Source organism: Cebus imitator, unplaced genomic scaffold, assembly GCF_001604975.1.
Source record: "Cebus imitator isolate Cc_AM_T3 unplaced genomic scaffold, Cebus_imitator-1.0 Scaffold201, whole genome shotgun sequence".
NCBI lineage: Eukaryota > Metazoa > Chordata > Mammalia > Primates > Cebidae > Cebus > Cebus imitator.
Window position 1 is genome coordinate 1,223,094 of NW_016107516.1, and position 22,613 is coordinate 1,245,706.

At 38.4% G+C, this 22,613-nt stretch overlaps 1 pseudogene; it reads left to right on the forward strand.

The window, feature by feature from the left end:
- Positions 1 to 394: 394 nt before the first annotated feature.
- On the forward strand, positions 395 to 8,865 carry LOC108317375 (annotated as a pseudogene).
- Positions 8,866 to 22,613: the final 13,748 nt, after the last annotated feature.

The window sequence follows — 22,613 nt, forward strand, 5'->3', positions numbered from 1 at the left end:
AATTGTATGATAAATAAAGTAGTCTCTACCATCTAAAGATTAGATATAGAACACTGCCTTTGTTGTTTAATTTACAATTCTGTTTTCTTCTCTGTTTCTAGATATTAAAACTCCTGAATTGATTTCAGAATACTTTATTGTATTTCAGAATACAATATTATGTATACTGTTTTTCTAATAATACATAAAACTGGAGAAAATGTGTTAATTTCTAGATTGGATTCAATATATTATTTATATTTTGTGAATGTTATTTTCATATGTAAGCCTAATATTTCTGGAATAAGATCAGCAAATTTATGTTCTAATACAACTTCATGTAATATACTATTGTGAATAAACATAACGCCTGAGGTTCTTCATCGAGATTTTCTTTATCATTCTCCTTTCATATATGCATCCAGTTAACACTTCATGTCCTATACTGATGGGTAAAAATGCTGTGCTTTGCTGCCCTCCTATTGCATTAAAATATTTGATCATAATAACATGGGAAATAATCCTGAGAGGCCAGCCTTCCTGGAAAAAAGGCTACAGGAAAGAAACAAATGAGACCAAGGAAAACAACTGTACTGATGAGAGAATAACCTGGGTCTCTAGACCTGATCAGAATCCTGCGCTTTAGATTCATCCAGTGGCCATCACTCATGACGGGTATTACAGATGCATAAAGGGAGCACCTGATGGGAATTTCCATCGTGGATATCACCTCCAAGTGTTAGGTAAGGAGCATCATATATCGTGGTATTTCACATCAGATTTGTGACTGAAGCAAGTGTCTCTCTGAATTCTTTTTTTCCCTTTCCTCTCTGCAGTTACTCCTGAAGTGACCCTGTTTCAAAGTAGGAATGGAACTGTAGTATGCAAGGCAGTTGCAGGGAAGCCAGCTGCACAGATCTCCTGGATCCCAGAGGGGGATTGTGTCACTGAGCAAGAATACTGGGGCAATGGCACAGTGACTGTTAAGAGTGCATGCCACTGGGAGGGCCACGATGTGTCTACCGTGACGTGCCCTGTCTCCCATTTGACTGGCAACAAAAGTCAGTTCATAAAGTTGAATTCAGGTAAGCGTCTGTTTCTTGTAGAAGAGTAAACTTAATGCTCAACTTTTTCTTCCACAGAAAATTATGAATAATCAAATGCCAGGTGAGAAAACTTGAGCTCCTGGTTTGAAAATATTCTCTAAAACTAATCTATCTATCTTTTAGTGGAACAGTCATAAAAATATATTTTGCTAAATTTGTGATATATAGGCTCTTACTTTAAGATTAATTCTGATATGAAATATCAAGAGTTTTATATAGTTTTAGCAATCTTTGTTCAGTAGATAGCCCAGAATGACAGTTATTTCTTTCCTGATTTTATTTCTTGTAGTAGTTATCACTTTGTTACTCTGAATAAGACACAAGTATTTCTTCCCCCATCTCATCATCTAAAAGCAATCTATTAATTAATTCACCAAATACTTATTGAATGCTATTTATAAGTTTGAAGCCGGTGATGCAAAGATGAAAATATAAGGTCTACATCTCTATATTGTTTTGGACAGGATAATCTCGTGATTAGCAGCAAAGCCTTTCACATAACATGGCTTTTTGTTCACCAGCTATATGAACTTGAACTTAAAACTCTGTCTCATGATTCTTTACCTGTTAAATGAAGATAATGAGACCCACCTAATAGGATTACTGGTTTAATTAAATAAAAGTACATATATAAAAAACATGTTATATATTTAATTGTATTAATATACACCACTACATAATTGATACTCAGCAAATGTTAGCCACTAGACTTCCTTATATTAATTAATGTTGGCTATTATATGTATCCTATTAATAAAAATTACCTATTGTAATTATTATAATTAATATTAAACATAATTATATTAATTTTTCCTCATATCATTCATGTTTATTTTCTTTTTTACATCAGCTTTATTGACATCTAATTTATATACCGTACAATTCACCCATTTAAAGCATGCACTTCAATGCTTGTGTGACCATTGCTACAATCAATTTTAGAACATACTCATCACCCCAAAAGGAAAACATATATTCTTTAACTGTGTTTTCCATGATCAATCTCCCATCAAGTCTAAATTCTTACTTCATACATGTTATCTACGGATCAGTGCATTTATCTTTGGTATTATCTGATCTTCCCTTCTACAGTACCAACATCCAACCTATATTCTAAATCTTTGTCCCCCTTTACCTCCTTAGGAACTTTCATTCACTTCTCTTTTGCTTAATTTTTTTGTTCCTTAAATCATTTTTTCCTAAAGTTGCTCATAAAACATGCCTATTTTTCTTTCATATCTAAAAACTTGGTGTTATGACTTCCTCAAACATTTAACTCTTGGCTTCTACTCATATCCAAGATTTTTTTATTTTTAAAGAGGCGTCTACTCTTATTGCCTCTTCTATATTACCTCACATTTATCCCTTAATTCATTTGTGTCTCCCTGCAGAGAAAATGCTCTGACAAAAAGCATCTCTCAGATGCCAAATAAAATATAAATGTTTCATTCTTTGTTCACTTAATTAGCTTCTTTGTAATATTTATTATAATTACTAATTTAAAATATCTAATATAATTTTATATAATATAGTTTTTAATTTTTTATTTATTTGCTTTTTAATAGTATTTGTTATGGTTTCTTCTTCCTTCTGATGTGTTTTTCTCCTGTTCTCACTTGGTTCTTTTCTTAACTTTGTCAACTTTTTTGTTTTCTTAAATAGATTGATTTCATCTATTCACCCCATGAATGGTCACATTTCTATGTATTCCATCTTTGTCCATCTCTTCATTGTACCTTTGTTCTTTGAGTAATCTCATCCATGTCCATGGTTTCAACCACTGTCTAATTCCTGACTCTCAAGTCTATAGTTTTGCTCAGATTTCTCTCCTTGGCTACACAATGACCAAAACCACATTCCAACTGGAAAGCTTCACCTGGATGCATCAAGGGCACCTCTACTTACGTATTTCTGAAACCATTCTCCACTACCCCTTTGTGAGCCCTACATCTGTATATCTTGATAAATGACTCAAGCTAGAAATGTTAGAATATTCTACAATATTTCTCTTTCTTATCCCCATATTCAATGCCAGTTACGATGTTTTGTTGATTTGACCTTAATTTTTTTCTTACATCTGGGTCTTTTTCTTTTTCCCTACTGTCTTAATTGGTCAAATAGTATCTCACATCAGGATTATTATAATGTCCGTGTAACAAATCTTCCTGGCCCCAGGTTACTTTCCTCCAATTTATCCCCTCTACTGTTTTTGGAGGGACCTTTCTAAAATGCCACTCTCCTACTTACATAATCTCTTTGCTTTACATCAAGTGAAATGCTTTAACAATCTCAACCGGCTGCTCTCATTAGCCTTGTGTCTCACTGTTCTCTATTCTGTACCCCATGCATGTGGACCTCTTTAGGTTCTTCAAAAGTGTTAAGTGCTTGTATTCCTCTGTTCCCTTTTACATACAATTTCTACCTCTCCATAAGGCACTTCTTTCCCTGTACCCTCTTCTTCCATTGCATTTGATCGATTCCTGTTGAAGTTTTAAGACTTAGTTTGACACTGATCCTCGGGGATGATTTTCTCCTGCCTTGAAGTTCAGTTAGCTATTCCTCCTCTGTGCTCACAGAATGCTTATGCATTCCTCTGTCAAAGTATCTCCCCAGCCATGTAATTGACTGCTCGACACTGTTTTCATTCACAATGCTTCTGACACCAAATGTGTGTGTTTTTTTCCCTACATCAACTAATTCTCCAACTCTCCAGCTACCAACTAGGTGTCTTACAATTCAATTCAGACACTAACTACCTGGAGTTAGCACAGACTGCACAGGTTAAGGGCTTAGTCTCATAAGATTTTCTTCACTTCAGACACCTGTTACGAGTCCCAGGTTGCCACCTGAACTTCTAATCAACTGGCTATAAATTCAGGGAGCTCCCATCATTCCCTTGTCAGATTTAATAATTTGCTAAAATGGCTCACAGAACTCATGTCAACCTGATATAATCAAAAGGATCAGAATCCAGTTTAAAAGAGTTTATTTAAGAGAGAGTCTGAGAATAGCCATTTGGGTAACACAGACTCCAAAGGGATGGGTAGGTAAGGAAAAAGGCTAACGCACAACGAGTGAAACAAAAGTTATGGCTTCCTAGGTCATAGCTGCTTGTTCAGGTCTCATAATCATATTCTGTTAAGGCTCAAAATATTTTAAAGTACCAACAGCTTGGATTTTTAAATTACTTATTTTCACACTTAGGAATGTACTTTATTTACTATGACTGATTTATTATAAAGTATCCAACTCAGGATGAGACAAAAGGAAGAGATGCATAGGGCAAGGTATGGAGGAAAGAGCTTCCATGATGTCTCTGGGAGTGCCAACCTCCCAGTCCCTCAGTGTGTTCACCAGCTGGGAAAATCTCCCAACCCAGATAGCTCTCCAGACTCTGTCATTTAGGGTTGTTGTCTAGGCTCTATTATACAGGTATGATTGATTAAATTATTGGGCATTGGTTATAAGCTCAATCTCTAGCCCTTCTCCCCTCCCAGGAGGTCAGTGGAAGGGGAGGGTGGTGGTAGGAGGTGAGTTTCAACCCTCTAACCATACCTTGGTCTTTCTAATTACCAGCCCCATTCTGAAGGCCCAGCCACCACTTATCTCATTAACATACAAGAGATGGATCACTGTGGAATTTCCAAGGAGTTTAAGAAAAATCCTTGGAACTGTGCCAGGAACTGGCAGACAAAGACCAAATATATATTTCTTATTATATTACAACCACTTACTTCTGTGACTCTCAGCACAGTGTAAGGTCCTTGAGAGTTAGAACCAGTTCTTTTATTTTTGTATTCCTTAAGTCTGGCACAGTACCTGACATAATACAAGTAACTGCAGAAGTAGGTTCAAATCATTGCAGATTCATCTCTATATATTCCATTCTATGCTCTAAATATGACTTAGGTGAGCTCATCTTTTAAACTTTTCTCAAATTGTTTCTTTATCTTGAAAAGTCCTTCTTCTTTTAATCTTTTCAATCCTGCAGACTAGCAAGGCTCAGTTCAAGTCCTGCCTCCCCCAACCTCCCTGTTAGAGTTGATTAAATGTTTTTATTCCTTAGATGATTTATAATCTGTAATTTATAATCTATAATCAGTTCATCCAGCACTGTTTTCTCTCTTGTACATTTAAACTAAAACATTTCTGAGACAGGTCTCAATTAATTTGGAAGTTTATTTTGCCAAGGTTTAGAACAATTTGAGGAAACTTAAAAAAAAAAAAAAACAAAAAACCCAGAATCAGAGAAACAGTTGGTGATCTGTGCCTTTCTCCAAAGATGACTTTGAGGGCTTCAATATTTAAAGGGTAAAAGGGCACTGGAGGGGAAAGAGGAAGGGTACGGTAATTCAGATGTAAGAAAAACGGAGCAGGTAGGGGGATAGTCAATTATGATGAGGCGAACACAGGGTAACTACTTGTGAAGAAATTTACGTTTTATCTGTAGCTCTCTGCTGAGGAATAAAAGGAAAGGCAGCTGCTTGCCTGACTCAGCTTTCAGCTTAATTTTTCCCATATGGCATAGTGAATTGGGGTCTTGAGCTTTTATTTTTCTTTCATCTAAGTTGTCTTTTCATTTGTATGGATCTGACTTCTCCAGTTGGTTTGTGAGATATTTTGAGGACTGTAACCATATTGTTTTCTTATTTCCTCATAATGCCTAGGGTTATCTGACATTTTTCTAGTTTAGTCTTTGAGCAGGTTATTTAACAGGATAGAATGACCTCTTGGAGCCAGGAGTCAGACTTGTATTTAGAGTTCACACACTCTTTAGGTGGCCAATTTCTTTCTTCTTTTTTTTTTTTTTTTTTTTTTTTTTTTTTTTTTTTTTTTTTTTTTTTTTTTTTTTTGAGACGGAATCTCGCACTGTCGCCCGGGCTGGTATACAGTCGCATGATCTCGGCTCACTGTAACCTCCGCCACTTCCTGGGTTCAAGCGATTCTCCCGCTTCAGCCTCATAAGTAGCTGAGATTACAGGTGCATGCCACCACACCCGGCTAATTTTTGTATTTCAGTAGAGACAGGGTTCGCCACATTGGTTTGGCTGGTCTTGAACTCCTGACCTTAGGTGATACACCCACCTTGGCCTCCCAAAGCACTGGGATTACAGGCATGAGCCACCATGCCCAGCCTAGCTGGCCAATTTCATAGAATAAAAGACTTCAGAATGATGTTCCTGGCCGGGCGTGGTGGCTCACACCTGTAATTCCAACATTTTGGGAGGCTGAGGCGGGGGTAATCACCTGAGGTCAGGAGTTTGAGACCAGCCTGGCCAACATGACGAAACCCCATCTCTGCTAGAAATACAAAAATTAGTTGGGCTGAGTGGTGTGTGCCTGTAATCCCAGCTACTAAGGAGGCTAAGGTAGGAGAATCGCTTGAACCTAGGAGGCGGAGGTTGAGCTGAGATCTCGCCGCCGCACTACAGCCTGAGAGACAGTCCGAGACTCCATCTCAAAAAAAAAAGAATGATGTTCCTAATTAGTTTGATTTATCTTTTCAGTAATTCTTAGGGCCATTTCACAGATAAATAAAATGAAAGTAGGAAGACATAAAACACCTTGCTAAAGAGGTTACATCAACTTAGTAAGAAAATCACTTCACTGTGTGGAAAGTGTTATTAGATCATACCCCAAATATTGAGTAATGTTCTTTCAAAGGCTAATATTTGCATGGGAAGTTGAAATATACTGGGGAAAACATATTGTTTTTCTTATAACATTGGAAAATATCAGCAATGCGTAGTATGTATTTATTTGCTCAGAAAACATTTGTCAGAAACCTACCATGTACAAAACACAAGCATGGTTCCTAAGTTCTGCCAGGAAAGAATAATATATTAGTAACATTTGAGTTGTAATTTAGTTTTTATGGTTATGACAGTCTATGAACTCTTAAGAATATTAAGAATATTTTAAAATATTCTTTAAAATGATTGGCTCTAATTTGTAATTAGAAGAATCCTTGAAATAATTTCTTACCCCTGTCTGTGTTTAAAGGTCTCAGAACCTCAGGATCTCCAGCGTTGTTCTCCTTACTGATCATTCTTTATATGAAACTCTCTTTTTGTGGTGATTCTGGTCATCACAGGGTTTGTTTTCTTCCAGAGGATAAATGATGTCAGGTAGGAACTGCAGCCTGAAAAGCAAGACACAGTAGGAAAAAAAAATCATTGTAACATTTTGAGTTTACAATGTACTGGGAAAAGTTTGACACTCTTTTGGTATGTTGTATTCTCCCTCCAGCCCCTTCTTTAATGTGAAGGCATCAGTAAAACTGAGAGCCCAGGCAGATGTGCCTGCAGCACTGGGGCAAGGACTTCTGCTTCACTGTGGCTTTGATCTAGGAGAAGTGGCCTAGCCCACAGCTTGAGAATGTGCTGGGGGAAATAAAGTTTCTGGGGCTTCTCAAATGTTTCTGTCAAATTTCTCTGTTAAGGGCTTGTGTTCATTCCTGCTTAATCATATATTCTATGTGTTTTTCCCTCCCAAAGAATGAAAGTCGAAGGAGCCGGAAGTCAACTTATATTTGAGACATCACAAAAAAGCAGCCATTTGCAGTAAGCCTTCATGTTCAAAGTCTATCTTAACTTCTGTGACTTGATGTGATAGTTACTGATATGGTTTGGTGCCAAATTTCATCTCAAATTGTAATCCCCACATGTTGAGAGAGGGACTTGGCGTAGGTGATTGGATCATGGGGGCGGTTTCCCCCATGATGTTCTCGTGACAGTGAGAAAGTTTCCACAACGTCTGATGGTTTTATACGTGGCAGTTTCCCCTGCTCGCTCTCCCATCCGCCACCATATAAGACATGCCTTGCTTCCCCTTGCCATCTGCTGTGACTGTAAGTCTCTTGGGACATCTCAAGCCATGTGGAACTGTGAGTAAATTAAACCTCTTTTCTTCATAAATTACCCCCGGTCTCGAGGAATTCGTTATAGCAGTGTGAAAATGAACTAATAGTTACCAAGACCTATTTCAGACTCTTAGCATACAATGTTAAGCACACATGCAAAAGCTTTGGGCCTGCCGTCAATGCCTAGGATACTTCATCTACTTTCCCATTTCCCTTAGTAAATTTTTATTTGCAAAAGTGAAACAACTGCTTTTCATACTAAAGAGGAAGATGGCTCAGCAAAAGGCAAATAACGATGCCTGGCAGTTTTTCTACGCCCTTTGGGTTCTTTGAATGGTGCTTTCCTCTTAGCTTCTTGGCTCCTCTGCATACCCGAGATGCTAATCAATGCTGCAATGGCAGGAACCACTGCAAACACTGTCTGCAAGTCAGCTAGCGGCTGACCTTTCATCCATTACCTCCTTGCTTGCAATTAGTGGGGCAGTAGTATTGCATGTTTGGACTGATTCTTGAGTAAATGGCTGAGTCATTTTTAGCAGTATTTACATTTTAGCAGAAATTGTTTAAGTTGATCTCCACTAAGAAAATGTCAGGGTCACTGGAGATGACACTGAATGTCCCCTTACTTTTTAGACATCGAATGTCTCAACTCTCTCTCTTGTTTACACTCAGGTTTCAGCAGTTGGATGGATTAATGATGGTAAGAGTAAGATATTGGTGAAATCCTTGTATCTTCTAGGGCCATTGTAAACTGAGATTCTATATTCACTTCATACAGATGCTAATCATATAGTAAAAAGTATTTTTATTTAAAAGAAGACTTTCTCATTTAAATTAGCAGATTGATATGATTTGGCTGTGCCCCCACCAAAATCTCAGCTTGAATTTTATCTCCCAGATTTCTCATGTGTTGTGGGAGGGACCCAGGGGGAGGTAATTGAATCATGAGCACTGGTCTTTCCCATGCCATTCTCATGATAGTGAATAAGTCTCACAAGATCTGAAGGGTTTATCAGGGGTTTCCGCTTCCACTTCTTCCCCATTTTCTCTTGCTGCCACCGTGTAAGAAGTGCCTTTTACCTTCCCCCATGATTCTGAGGCTTCCCAGCCATGTGGAACTGTAAGTCCAATTAAACCTCTTTTTGTTCCAAGTTTCAGGTATGTCTTTATCAGCAGCATGAAAACAAACTAATAAACAGGTGATTTGGTCTATTACTTTTATTTTTAGCAAAATCCTAAGGAAAAAATTGAATGCATAATATTGGGTGATATTATATGCATATGATCATTTAATTGCTGAAACAAACAGGCCCTACATCTCAGTGTATTCAAACCACAAAAATTTAATTCTTGCTCACATCACACTACAGTGCAGTTGGTGAGGCTGAGGCAGTGGTGGAGGAGGGCTGCTACTTTAAGCTATCATTTTATCCTACGGCTCTGCCCTTCTCAGAGTATTCTCTAGTTCAGCTGGTGAATAGGAAACAGGGAGAGAGAATGAAGGATGCTCTGTGGGAGGTGTTTATGGGCCAGGCTTGGAGTAGTAATCACTTCTGCTCACATTCCATTGGTTAGTTCTTAGTAACATAGCTATTCTAACACCCACAGAAGTTGGAAAATATAGTCTAGCTGTCTTGAAAGAAAAGGAATCAGGTTCACTGTGACATATAGCCCAGTCTCTGCCCACAATAAAGATTGTCCACAATATATATACATATATATAATATGATGTAAGCTCTTGTGTGCCTTTCTTTTCTTATTATAATTCCTTTATGTTTAAGACAGGGCATAGAATGGGAAGCAGTCTACTAATACAATTCTGTAATAGACTAAAAAAAATACTGTGACAGGGATTGCTGGTTACCTGGTTGTATTAGTCTGTTCTCACACTGCTAATAAAGTCATACCCAAGACTGGGTAATTTATAAATGAAAAAGTTTAACTGACTCACAGTTCCACATGGCAGTGGAGGCCTCACAATCATGGCAGAAGGCAGAGAGGAGCAAGCCTACATCTTACGTGGTGGCAGGCATAGAGAGAGTGTGTGCAAGTTTCATTTATGAAACTATCAGATCTCATGAGACTTACTCACTACCTTGAGAACAGCATGGGAAAGACCTGCTCCCATGATTCAATTACCTCCCACCAGATCCTTCCCATAACACATGGGAATTATGGGAGCTATAATTGGAATTGATTTCTATTGATTTTGGAATTGATTATGGGAGCTACAATGTGGAATTGATTTCTATTGATTTTGGAATTGATTATGGGAGCTACAATGTGGAATTGATTTCTATTGATTTTGGAATTGATTATGGGAGCTACAATGTAGAATTGATTTCCATAACACATGGGAATTACGAGGGCTACAATTCAAGATGAGATTTGGGTTGGGACACAGCCAAGCCATATCACTGGTCCAAAGCCCATCCTCCCCTTTCTCCTTGTGGAAGATGATTATACTTATGAGTCTGAATCTTCACCTCTCCTTCTATCCATGCAATTTTTCAGTTGACTTTAGAGTTCTTTCCATACAGAGAGTACATATTTATCCACCCTATGCAGATTGCTTTGGCCAATAAAATGAGATGGAAGTGTTAGTGTACCTGTTTTGAGCACAGGTCTCAAGAACTTCTGTTCTACTTGTTACTCCATGAGAGCATGTCTGGCCCAGCCAGATGGAGGATGAGAACTAAGCAGAGCAAAGCTGAGTCCCATCAGTCCCACCCCTACCTCTCTGTTGAGGCCAGCCTAGAAGATGCAATAGTTAGCCATCCCCTAAACACATAAGGAAGTTCAGTCAAGATCAGAAGACTTGACCTCCACTTGATCTCATGCATATTAGCAATTGTTACCACAGAGGTTTTATGGTTATTACACAGAATTCTTGGTATCTTAGGTAACTGACACATTGCTTAATAGCATAACTCCAATTTAATTTATTGTTGGAATGTACTTAGCTAAAAGGCATTTCTCAGTTTCCTTTGCTGAGTATGCCTACTTGCATAAGTTCTAGCAACTGAGATATAAATACAAATCTTGTGGAGTATTTCCAGGAAAGCTCTTTAAAGACAAAGGAAGGGTCCTCCTTTGCTTCTCCTCGTTTCCCGGACTGCAACACTGGGGAGATGAGTGATGGTCCAGCAGCCAACTTGGGCCATGGGTGATGTTAAGGATAGAAACCACTCAGTAGGACAGAAGAAAAGAAAGATGGAAGGATCTTGGACTTGATGACCATGAAGTTTCCCTGCAAACTCTCAATCACCTATTCATTGACTTCTTTTGTGTGAGAGTGAATAAAATTTTGTTCATGCCAATGTTATTTTCAGTTTTACACTACACATAGCTAAGCTTAATCCTAATTGATGCAAATATCTAGTTTGTTAATGTGAAGGTTTGTGTCAATCTTGCTGCAAGTTATTTTCTACTCATATATGTTTTCATATCCAATTTTTGTTCTTCCCCTAGTGACAATGAAACAGATATTCCCACTCATGTGAAATTGTTATGGTGCATTTTCATTATGCCCATAGAGGTAATGAAAAGATGTAACTTCAGAAGATAGGAATCATAGGTATGAGAGTTATCTCTATGATACTTCAAGAAAAATGGTTGGTTATATAAAATGCAAGGGATCCTCTGGGCTTGTGGTGGAGAAGGGCTTGAGAACTTGGAGGTATGTAAAAATGATCTAATTGTTAGCCAATACCTAGATGTGTGAGAACATATTTACATTATGCAGTTCAGAAGGAAGATAAAGATATTGGTGTGGGCTTTTAAAAAGGATGTGAGCAGGAGAAACAGAAGAACTGAAATCTATGAAACTTTATTGTATTAATTCTTTTTTCCCACTGGATGAACTTCATGATTTCTAGAAGAGATTTATGTGAATTCATGTTATTTCTTTATCCCATTCTCACTGCCATAATTTTCTGGGTGGGAAATATTAGATTGAAAGAGTAAAAAGCTATAGCTACTACCCCCATCCTCCCAGTCCTACATAAAGATAAAAAACTCCCATATTTGTTTTTCTGAACACACATATGTGTTCATATAGAGCTAACCTTTGAACAATATGGTGGTTAGGGGTACTAACCCTCCATGCAGTGGAAAAGCTGCATATAACTTTTGACTCCCCCAAAACGTAACTACTATTAACAGCCTACTGTCAACCAGAAACCTTACTGATAACATAAACAGTTGATTAACACATACTTTGTATGTTAAATGTATTGTATACTGTATTCTCACAATAAAGCAAGCTAGAGAAAAGAAAACATTAAGAAAATCATAAGGAAGAGAAAATATATGTACTATTCATTCAGTGGAAGTAAATCATCATAAAGGTCTTCATCCTTGTTCTCGTCACACTGAGTAATCTGAGGAGGAGGAGGAAGTAGAGAGGTTGGTTTTGCTATCTCAGGCGCCAAAGAAGTAGAAGCATTCCACATATAAATAGATCTGTGCACTTTAAACTTGCTGTTCAAGGGTCAATGGTATTCATGCCCATCAAATTAACTGTGGTCCTAAATAGAGGGAGACTGGGAGCAACTTTTAGCAGAACACAGTTGAGAACCACTAGATGGTGCTTCAACTTAAGTCTCTTAACATTTTGAAGCAAGCTAAGATCTACTAACCTTAAGCAATGTAATCCTGCATTAAAAATTTTTCATACTTCTTCTCCATTTATAAACTCTTTATGTCTTCTTGGGTGGTTTTGGAACAATTACAGAAGGAGGATAAAATGGTTTTACTTGAAATTCAGGGAAAAAAGTCTTTTTGGCTCCTAAACTTGAATTGTACTGCCCTTTCTACTTAATTTTAGTAAAAACATTTTGATTACCAAACAAGATAAAGGGATATTAATATATTCACTTCAGGGAAAGGGAAAATATGAGGATATCTTAGTAGTTAAACCAAGATTAGTACTTGTTTCTTAAACTGGAAAGTTAAGATCACCCAAACACTAAAATGCAAATAGCTGCTTGCTCATGTTAATGGCAGCAGATGGTTAAAGCTACAAATAAAATTAGCTGGCCTTCTTCACTTCCTAGATCCTCCTCTGTATCTCTTCCCCCATCAACTTTTAGAGGCATACATGGTATTCTAAAGTTAAAAGGAAGCTACAGGTAAATGAGGTCAACTTCCTCATTTTGCAAAAGAGAAAACTGAGACTCTCAGAGGTAAGTGACCATGGAGTGTTACTAAAAAGCCAGTTGACCTACTTGGTTTGCTCCTGAGAGGAAGGCAGCCACTATGACTTAGGCCATAGTCAGACATGGCACAACGAAGGGAAGAGGACTGAGAGCCCCCCACATGCTTTCCCTCCTGTCTTATTGGCCAAGACCATATGACAATTCTTTAGCCAAACCCTGGCAAAGGGAATGAGATTATGCTTATGTTGATTAGTCCTTTCATGGACATGAGACTAAGTTCAACACCTTTCACTAGACACATATCTTGTGGGAGAGGGGTGAGTGGGACTTGAGCAAAATTGGGGCTTTGTTAAGGAGAAATGAAGAATGCATGTGAAGCCTGATGAGGGGGATGATAACAGTCAAACTGAATTTTAGAAGGCACATAAGAACATTGCAGGTGGATGAGAGCCGGGAAGAGAGGCATGCTGGGAAGAGAGGACAGCACGGATGAAGGCAGAGAGGTGTGGCAGTCTGTGTTTCTTTCAGGGCAATGGGGAAATTGTCCAGATCATCTCCTCACACAAACTCTACACTTCATGAGGTCATCTGAGGACAGAAAACTGCTATTAAGAATGCCAGGGGAGTTTTGCAGGACAAGCAAATCTTGATCAATTTATAATGTTTTCTGAACAGAATGTCCAAATATTCTGACTGATTCACCCAACACTGATTTTTAGATTAAATAAGGAGCCAAGAACATTGGTTTATACAAAGTAGAGAACCAAAGAGAGGCCAGGGAGAGACAGCGGGTCTGACAGACGATGTCTCTAATCTCAGAAGGGTGCGACTTGGTTTCTGAGCTGGGTACAGCTGGCAGAGTTGAGACACTTCTCCTTACTCTGATTTTTCTTGATAAAATATGAAAATTATTCTTGGTTTTAATCCTGTTGAAGAGAGGGTTTGGAGGATAAAGATTATCCTCCAAACCCTCTCTTCAGCAGGATTAAGTCCATGTGAAAAGTGTTATAGAAACACAAAGTCTTATTATACTTCCTACTATTTCCAAATGCTCCTCATGCACACATTGGTACATCAACAAAATGTGAGTGTGTTCCTCCCCAGAATGTCTCTTCTCCCTAAGACACAGGGGCCAACACACAGATACAACATTTTTAGTTGTGTCTTCTTCAGTTTGAAGCTCCCACATATTGAGGAGAGAGCTCTTCAGAGTATAACAGTCACCAGAGAAAAAAGAAATAAGCATCTCAGCACAAGAGAAGGAGGTCATGGTGCTAATCAAGAAAATTTGTAAACATAACATGAGGGTGAGAAAAATCATTCCCAGGCTCACATTCAAAAAAATAATTTTTTTTTTTTTTTTTGAGACAGAGTCTCTCTGTCACCCAGGCTGGAGTGCAATGGTGCAGTCTCGGCTTACTACAACCTCTGCCTCCTAGGTTCAAGTGATTCTCCTGCCTCAGCCTCCTGAGTAGCTGAGATTACAGGTGCCCACCACCACATCCAGCTAATCTTTGTATTTTTAGTAGAGATGGGGTTTCACCATGTTGGCCAGACTGGTCTCGAACTCCTAATCTATGATCCGCCTGCCTAGGCCTCCCAAAGTGCTGGGATTGCAGGCTTGAGCCACCACACCTGGTTTAGAAAAAGCAAATTTAATAAGATACAGTAAAACAAGAGGAATCATGAAGTTCAACCAAATGTTATGAGTTTTAGGAGAAAAGAATGAAAAGAATATGAGTATCTTTCCAAATCACTGTCATGATTTGCCTGTTCCTAAGCATATCATCCTACTGGGAAACAAGTTTTGTATGTATGTGTGTGTGTGTGTGTGTGTGTGTGTGTGCATGTATTTATATATATATATATATATATATATATATATATATATATATGATTATGAGACTAATCATTTACTCTTGTTCCTTAACACAATAAAAATGCCTGACTACATTACACCTTTTCAGTTTACCCTTAATGTTATCTTTCTGAAAACAGAGAGCAAGAGACCTGCTGAGGAGGGCAGTCTGTGGCTAAGATGAGAGGTTAATTCTGAAGGACATTTTATCTACCATGCAGCTTCCTGAGGTGCTGTGGGGACCACACAATCTAGAGAGGAAGCAGGTCTCCTCTGTAGTGGGCACTGTGTGGTCAGGTCATGCTGTTGGGAAGATTAATCTCATGTTACTGCTGAGCCTTGGAATGGACATAAACACTTGTGTGGACCTGAGTGAGGCTGTGTGGGAGACAGGAGCCAGACCAGGTTATGTATTTTGTGTCCCACTAGAGAGCTTACAGTTTATTTGCAATTCTAGCACTCCCAACTTTAAGGCTTTTTGCCTGAGGACACCATCTGCATCATAACACCTTCAAAAAACTCTCCCACAAACTTTCCCATATTCCATGTAATGGAAAATTGCAACAGAATTTACAAGACATTGAAAACCAAGGAGCGGCCCAAGATGTCAACTCCAAGAAGCTACAGTAAATGTCTTGGGACCAGAAAGAATGATTAAACAACTGGCATTCCGGCAAGAAGCATCTGTCTTTTGTCACTCTCCCCAAAGCAACATAAAAATGTGCAGAGGAAGGCTGCTATTTCAGCAGGGGCAAAGGAGGTCAGCTGTTGGTAACATTTTCCACCACTCTCTCGCAACTAAAACCCAAACCCATTACCTTCCAGCTGCCTATCAGGAGAGGGTGTTTGCTGATGCGGCTCAAGGATGCCTAATCGCTATCCCTGGTAACCCATGGCAGCCCTTGCATCCTGGAGGATGATTAAATGGCAGAACCTAGGGAGGAGTTGGATGTGAAACGTTATCCCTATGCCAAACTGGGCTTAGGTTTTTACATTTTTCTTTTTTTTTTTCTTCTTTTTTTCAGATTTCTATCCAAAACATGCTTTTCTTGGCAGCCTCCCTAGAGGACTGTGAAGTCATAGTGCATAAATTATCCAACTCTTACCTCTGCAGGATGGTAAAACAGACTCAAGAAGACTTGCACATTGCAGCTGTTCTTGGGCAAGGGCTCTGGCCCGGCGGAAACCAGCAGATCCGCCGGCAGTGCACACAGGCATACACACAGGCCGTGTGACCATCCACCTTCAGCTGTCCTCCAACACTAGAGTGAGGCTATCTGTGTCGACCCAATCACTCCAGATTTGTGCTTAACATCTCAGAGTCAGTTGTTCTTTTCTTTAATGACTACTTTTCTAAAAGATGAGAAAGTGTGGAATTTCTCAGTATTTCTTATTAACGGGTAAAAGATTAAATAGTTGTGTCTACCTTTTCAGTCTGTTCTCTACCACACTCCTTTTATTCCTACTTTCACACCCACTGTCCAGCTTTCTTAGAAAATTCTCTCTAGCCCTTCCTTGCTGCATTTTCTGCCTTGGTTTATGCTGTTTCTCCTAAGAGGGAGGTCTTTACTTTCACCCTTGTCTTACAAAAGGCTGCTTTCTCTTCAAAGCTACTACATCTGTGAAAACTTCCTAGGTTCCTGGTTCTGACTTAGGCATTGCTCTACCATAGCAATTATTTTTATAGTATTCTGTGGATGATCAAGGCCCTTGGCTTTACAGGTATTTGTTTTAATGTGTACCCACCAATAAATTGTGAGATTAATGAGCACAGACACCATATCTCATTTACTTTGGTGTCTTTCAAACTGCCTAGCATGATGTCTTATATATAGTGAATATTTAACAAATATACACTGAATTTGAATCTGAAAACATGAGGACTGAGAAATATATGACCACTAAAGGGATACATGGATACATTTATCGACATGAATAAAGTTCTAGATAACAAAGAATGAGGTAAAATATTTGCAACATATGTAAGACAAACTGAATATATGAATGCCAACAAATCAAAAGAAAAAGACAGGAAAAGACAGAAACATGAAAACATGGGCAAAGGAAAGAAGATGTCATTTTACAAGATAGGAAAAATAAATGTTTAATACACATTTGAAATGATATTCAAACTAAAGAGTAATGAGGGAAGTGCCAATTAAAAATAACTGAGCTATCATTTTTTCATACATCACATTGATAAAATTAATAATTTTGATAGTATTAACTACTAAGAGAGGTGTAGGGAACATGCAATTTCTAATGAGAGTGGAAATTATCCATTTCAGACAGCAATTTTCAAATATTACCTAGTAATTCTACTTTTCAGTGTCTACTCATAGTACTGCTGTTTGCGTGCATAAGGAGGTAAGTATTACAACATGATTTGTAATCGCCAAAAAAAAAAAAAATGAGAAATGAACCTCACTATCCTTTTTTAAGAAAATGTAATGCTATGCAGCAGCTAACAGCAATGAGTTTGCCTCAGCAGAGTGGCCTTTTCTGACTGAAATACACTCCTGCCTATGTCCTTTTACCCACTTTGTCTTCATAGCACCTATCACTTCATGTTATTGTATTAGTTATGCACATGCTTATTTGGCTGTTATCTTCCTCCCTGTCTAAAATGTAAGTCTGATGAGAATACACATGTAGTCTGTTACTCCAGTGTCATATAGGAAACCCCAGCACATATTGCCTGGAATAGTATAGGGACTCAATACATTGTTATTGAATGAATAATGTTGAACTATATATAACAACATAGAAAACTCACCTAGGCATATTGATAAGAAGAAAAAGAAATTTACAGAGTAATTCATACAGAATTATATAATTCATGCAGAATAAGTACAAAATGATTTCTTTTTGTAATATTATTCTAATAATTTCACTGTCTCCTCGTTCCCTCCTGTTTTTAACATGGCCATTCTAGACTCATTACCTCGGCAGAAAGATGTTAAGTGGACAGAAGTTGGAAATATCACCTACATGTCTCTTCCTACCTCTGCTTTTTAAAAGCATCAAAGCTTTAGGGGGACAGAGGGAATTCTGAGTCTTCTGTCTCACTATACCCCCAGCCTAAAAAGCAAAACAAAACAAAAATTCCTTGAACTGAGAGGGGTAGGACAAATGGAGCAAACAATGGGACTGTAGATTCCTTTGGGGGGAGCTACCTCTCCCAGGCAGTACCCAGAAAGTGAAAGACCCCAAAGGGAGTTTTGGTAGAAAAGAACCTGGATGGCATTGCAGGAATTCTGTTGCTATAATAGCACTGCAGGTAGGTGACCGACTCTTACCCTTCCAACATTAATGGGGTAAAGGCAGTCTCCAGTTCTAAAGAGCTGAAAAGATGGGAACAAGCGTTTTCTCCCTAAATGCCTATGGCACAAATGATTTGGAGGACAAGATACTTTTCTAAACATCACCAAATTTAGATGCAACCATGACGGAAGGGAGAATAGAAGGGGTTGATGGACTGGGAGTGATTTTTTTATGAAGCTAGAATGCATCCTTTATATAACTTTTTCTTACACATCAGAGTTGAGTCTGGGCTTTACACCTGTACATATATAGTTTAATATGTACATGGAAAAATGTCTGGAATGTTGCAGGCATGGATAGTGGGTGGTGGTGAAGAGGGGCTTGCTCTGTAATGTTTGAATTTTGTACCAAGAATTCATGTACTCTGTGTTATTAAGTATTTCCAAAAAATAAAAAGTAAAACAATCCAACATACTTTCTTGCCAAAAGGTAGAGCAAGAGTTTTAGGAGTTGCTAAGGCCATGGAGAGGAACTGAGGTTAGAGCTGACAGGCTACTAAGAGCAGATCCAAATGAGGCTGGGATGCAGCTGGCCAAATACTGTTTGCAAAAAGCTGTGATTCTGCACTTTTGTTTCTTCTTTCTCTAGAATTTCGCTGGCCTGCCTACAGATCTGTTTAGCAGCCTAAATACCAAAATTTATGTGAATTTGTAACTCAAAATTAATCAAAGGCATAGGAGGAAAAAGATGAAACATTAAATCCAAGTTCTGTCATGGATATTCCTTCTTAATTATTTGGGAAAACAGCATAAAAATCTGATGTTTATGACCATCTCATACTTTCAGAGCTGGTTTCAATTCCAGGCATGTTAAATTGTGTGCAAGTTAAATTTTATTTTCTACGTGTCATTGCTCTAACCAGTATTCATTTAAAATTAATCTTGTTTTCCAAATCTTGATGCCTTGTTTCTTGAAGTTCATAAAAGGTTTGAAATTATTTTTAGTAAGTTAACACACATTTAAATATAAAGCTACTGAAGGAAAAGAACTTAGGCCTTGTAAAACATTTCACTTCTGAATCACCAGTGCGTGAGGACTCAGACTCCAGGTGTACTGATGCGTATCTCTAATGATTTCTCTTAGAGACTGTGCCTTTTAACCTTTATCTTTCCATATTGTGACTTAGCTTCTTCCTGTCAATTAACTGGTACTTTTGAAGACAGATTCAATTGACCAGAATGAGGTAATCCTCTCTCTTGGGCAGTTAATGTTGACAACAGTCGTTTGGTGTGCTTGATTCTTCTGTTGTAACTTCAGTTGTACCTACCATGATACAGTATGCACATAGAAGATGCTGATTTAAGCACAAAACACATTTACTAAGGAATATAGGGTATCTCATGGAATCTGTGTGGTTGCAGCTTACTCTACTGTCTCTACTGCCACTGGGCATTAGACACTGCTCCACCTCTCATTGTCCACCTGTTTACATCACTAGCTGTTGCTTGATTCAAGATCCTAGGTTGGCAAGTGCACACCTTGCCTTTTCTGGGTTTAGGGTGAAAATGCTCAGCCTGTCACCAAGACCCAGAAGATAGAGAATTCACAAGCAGTTAAAGGGAGTTCAAAGGCCAAGGGGGTCTTAAAAACTCAGTATTGTCTATTACAGGGATTAAAGTGGAATTTTTTGCATCAACTGACCCTGAGAGGCTTATAAAAACACTGGCTTAATAGTGGGTTTTAAATTTCTACCTAAATGTATTAGTTTTCTATTGCTGCATAACAAATTAACTAAAAACAGCACCTTTAAATAAAAGTAAGCATTATTTCACAGTTTCTATGGGTTGGGAATTCAGTGGCAGCTTAGCTGTATGGTTCTAACTCAAGAGCTCTCATGACGTGGCAATCAAAATGTCAGCTGCAGTCCTCTGAAAGCTCGAGTTTTAGGATTCACTTCAAAGGCAGCTTATTCACATGCTGACAGTTGATGCCTAGGGTTGGCAGGAAGCTTCTGTTCCTCGCCACATAGACCTCTCCATAGGGCTGTTTGAATGCTCTCCTGGGGCTCTCATGATGTGGAAGCTGTCAGTGATCCAAGAGAGAGGAAAGCGGAAGCTGCAATATTTTTTTAAATGACATTTCAACCAGGCACAGTGGCTTACGCCTATAATTCCAGCACTTTGGGAGGCCAAACTAGAAGGATTGCTTGAGCCCAAGAGTTTGAGACTAGCCTGGACAATATAGTGAGACCTCATCTCTATAAAAATTGAAGAAGAAAAATTATCCGGGCATCATGGCACATGCCTATAGGCCTGGCTACTCAGGAGGCTAAGGTGGGAGGATCGCTTGAGCCCAGGAAGCAGAGGTTGCAGGAAGCTGAGATTATGCCACTGTACATCAGCCTGAGTGACAAAGTGAGACACTGTCTCAAAAACAAGAACAATACATACACACACACACACACACACATCAGACATTTCTATTTCTGTACAATATTCTATTGGAAACACAAGTCATTCCTAATCAGCGTAGAAAAGAAATACATTGGGGCATGAACGCCAGGAGGAGAGGATTACTGGAAGCTGGCAGACTTCAGCCAAAGCAAAATAGAAATTTGTGAATTATCTAGTTCATTTCAAAAAAGTAGTGGATTCAAATGAATCCACAACCCATGTGACTCTGGGATACATAGACACAAATGAGGTTATTATAATCACTTGATTTGAAAGCCAAAAGCTTTGTTGGATCCATTAAATTATAATGATTAAACAAAACCCAGAAATTCAAATGTGTCACACAAAGAGTCAAGAATTTTTTTCAACTAAAGCCAACTTGGAATTTCTTTATTGAAAGAAAGATACTTCCTGGTCCTCTTCCAAATATTGTCGGAATAAAATGATAAATTAGAAAATTAAGGAAATGTGCTCTTTTTGGAGCATCATTTGGCTGTTTGGAAAGGTTTTAAATTATTTTAAAGCATTAGATTCTTTTCATCTAGAATTGTGTTTCATCATGCAATTTTGGACACAGATGCTTAAAAGATAAAGATTGTTGTTTTTCATACTTTAGGACAAGTCTTAGTCTTTCTCTTGTTTAACTCTCATGAGTTTAACTCAGACTCTTCACCATTCTGCTGCTGCTCTCACAAAATCAACTGAGAAATGGGGAGAATTTTGACAGGTTTCTCCTTCTCAGCTCTAAGTGAAATTATTTGTATATATGTCTGTCTTAGTCTGTTTGGGCTGCTATAACAGAATACCATACACTGTGTGACTATAAACAACAGAAATTTCTCTCAGTTCTGGGAGCTGGGAAGCCCAAAAGCAAGAATCCAGCAGGTTCAGTGTCTGAAGGCTTGCTTCCTGCTTTGTGAACAGCCACCTTCTTGCTGTGTCCTCTCTGGCAGAAGGGGCGGTGGGGCTCTACAGAGTCTCTTTAATAAGAGGCTCTGCTCTCATAACCTATATGATTTCCCAAAGGCCCTACCTCCTAATAGTTTCACATTGGGGGTTAGGATTTCAACACATGAATTTTAGGGGGACACAAACACCCAGCCTACAGCATGTGTCTCTTTGGATTTAAATAAATAATATCACATTCAAGACGAAAAGACAGAAGAAAAGAAAATATGTCCTAGTAACTAAATTCTTGGGGGCAAAGACAATGGTTTGCTATTTGAGGTGAGTCGAGTTCTAGTCCAGAAAAAGCTGAGGAATTTGCTGAGTTTAATGGTACGTTAATCATTTCAGCCCTGCAAATGGGCTACAAACTCATGGTGGAGGCAAGACATAGTAGAAGGTCCTATGAAATTTGTTAAAGAGTTATAAAAAGATCCCTTTGAATCAAGAGGAATATTTAGCTGGAACACGTATCAGCTGTATACTGAAGCCAGCTCTTGCTAGGTTGAAAAATGTATTATTAAATATTAGGGATATTCGTAAGCCGATTGTTAAACCATTGGTAGCTGAGGTAGGCTGTGGTAAGAATACTTACACTGCACTACAAATCAGTGTTCCCTTTTCACCCATCTCAATAAAGAGGCAACTAATCAACATATCACAGGACCTCTAGGAGGTATATAACGGGGATGTCTTAGAAGGGGGTCCTGTGATCTACAGTTGACAACAACCTAGTGGTGGTGGTAGTGGTGGGGAAAGCTGAACATCACTGGAGACAAAGTTGGCTCGGCCAATTGATGGCAATGCTCACAGGACAGAGAAAACTGTCTAGGGAGAAATTCAGGGATTAAAGCCAAGTATGCTTTTTTTAAAAAAAAAAAAGTAAGAAAGATGACCACAGACCAGAGTTGGATGGTATATAGCCTAAAAGAGCAATTTGGGATTTAATTAGGAAAAGGAGACCTGAGCCAATACTTATAGAGGTAT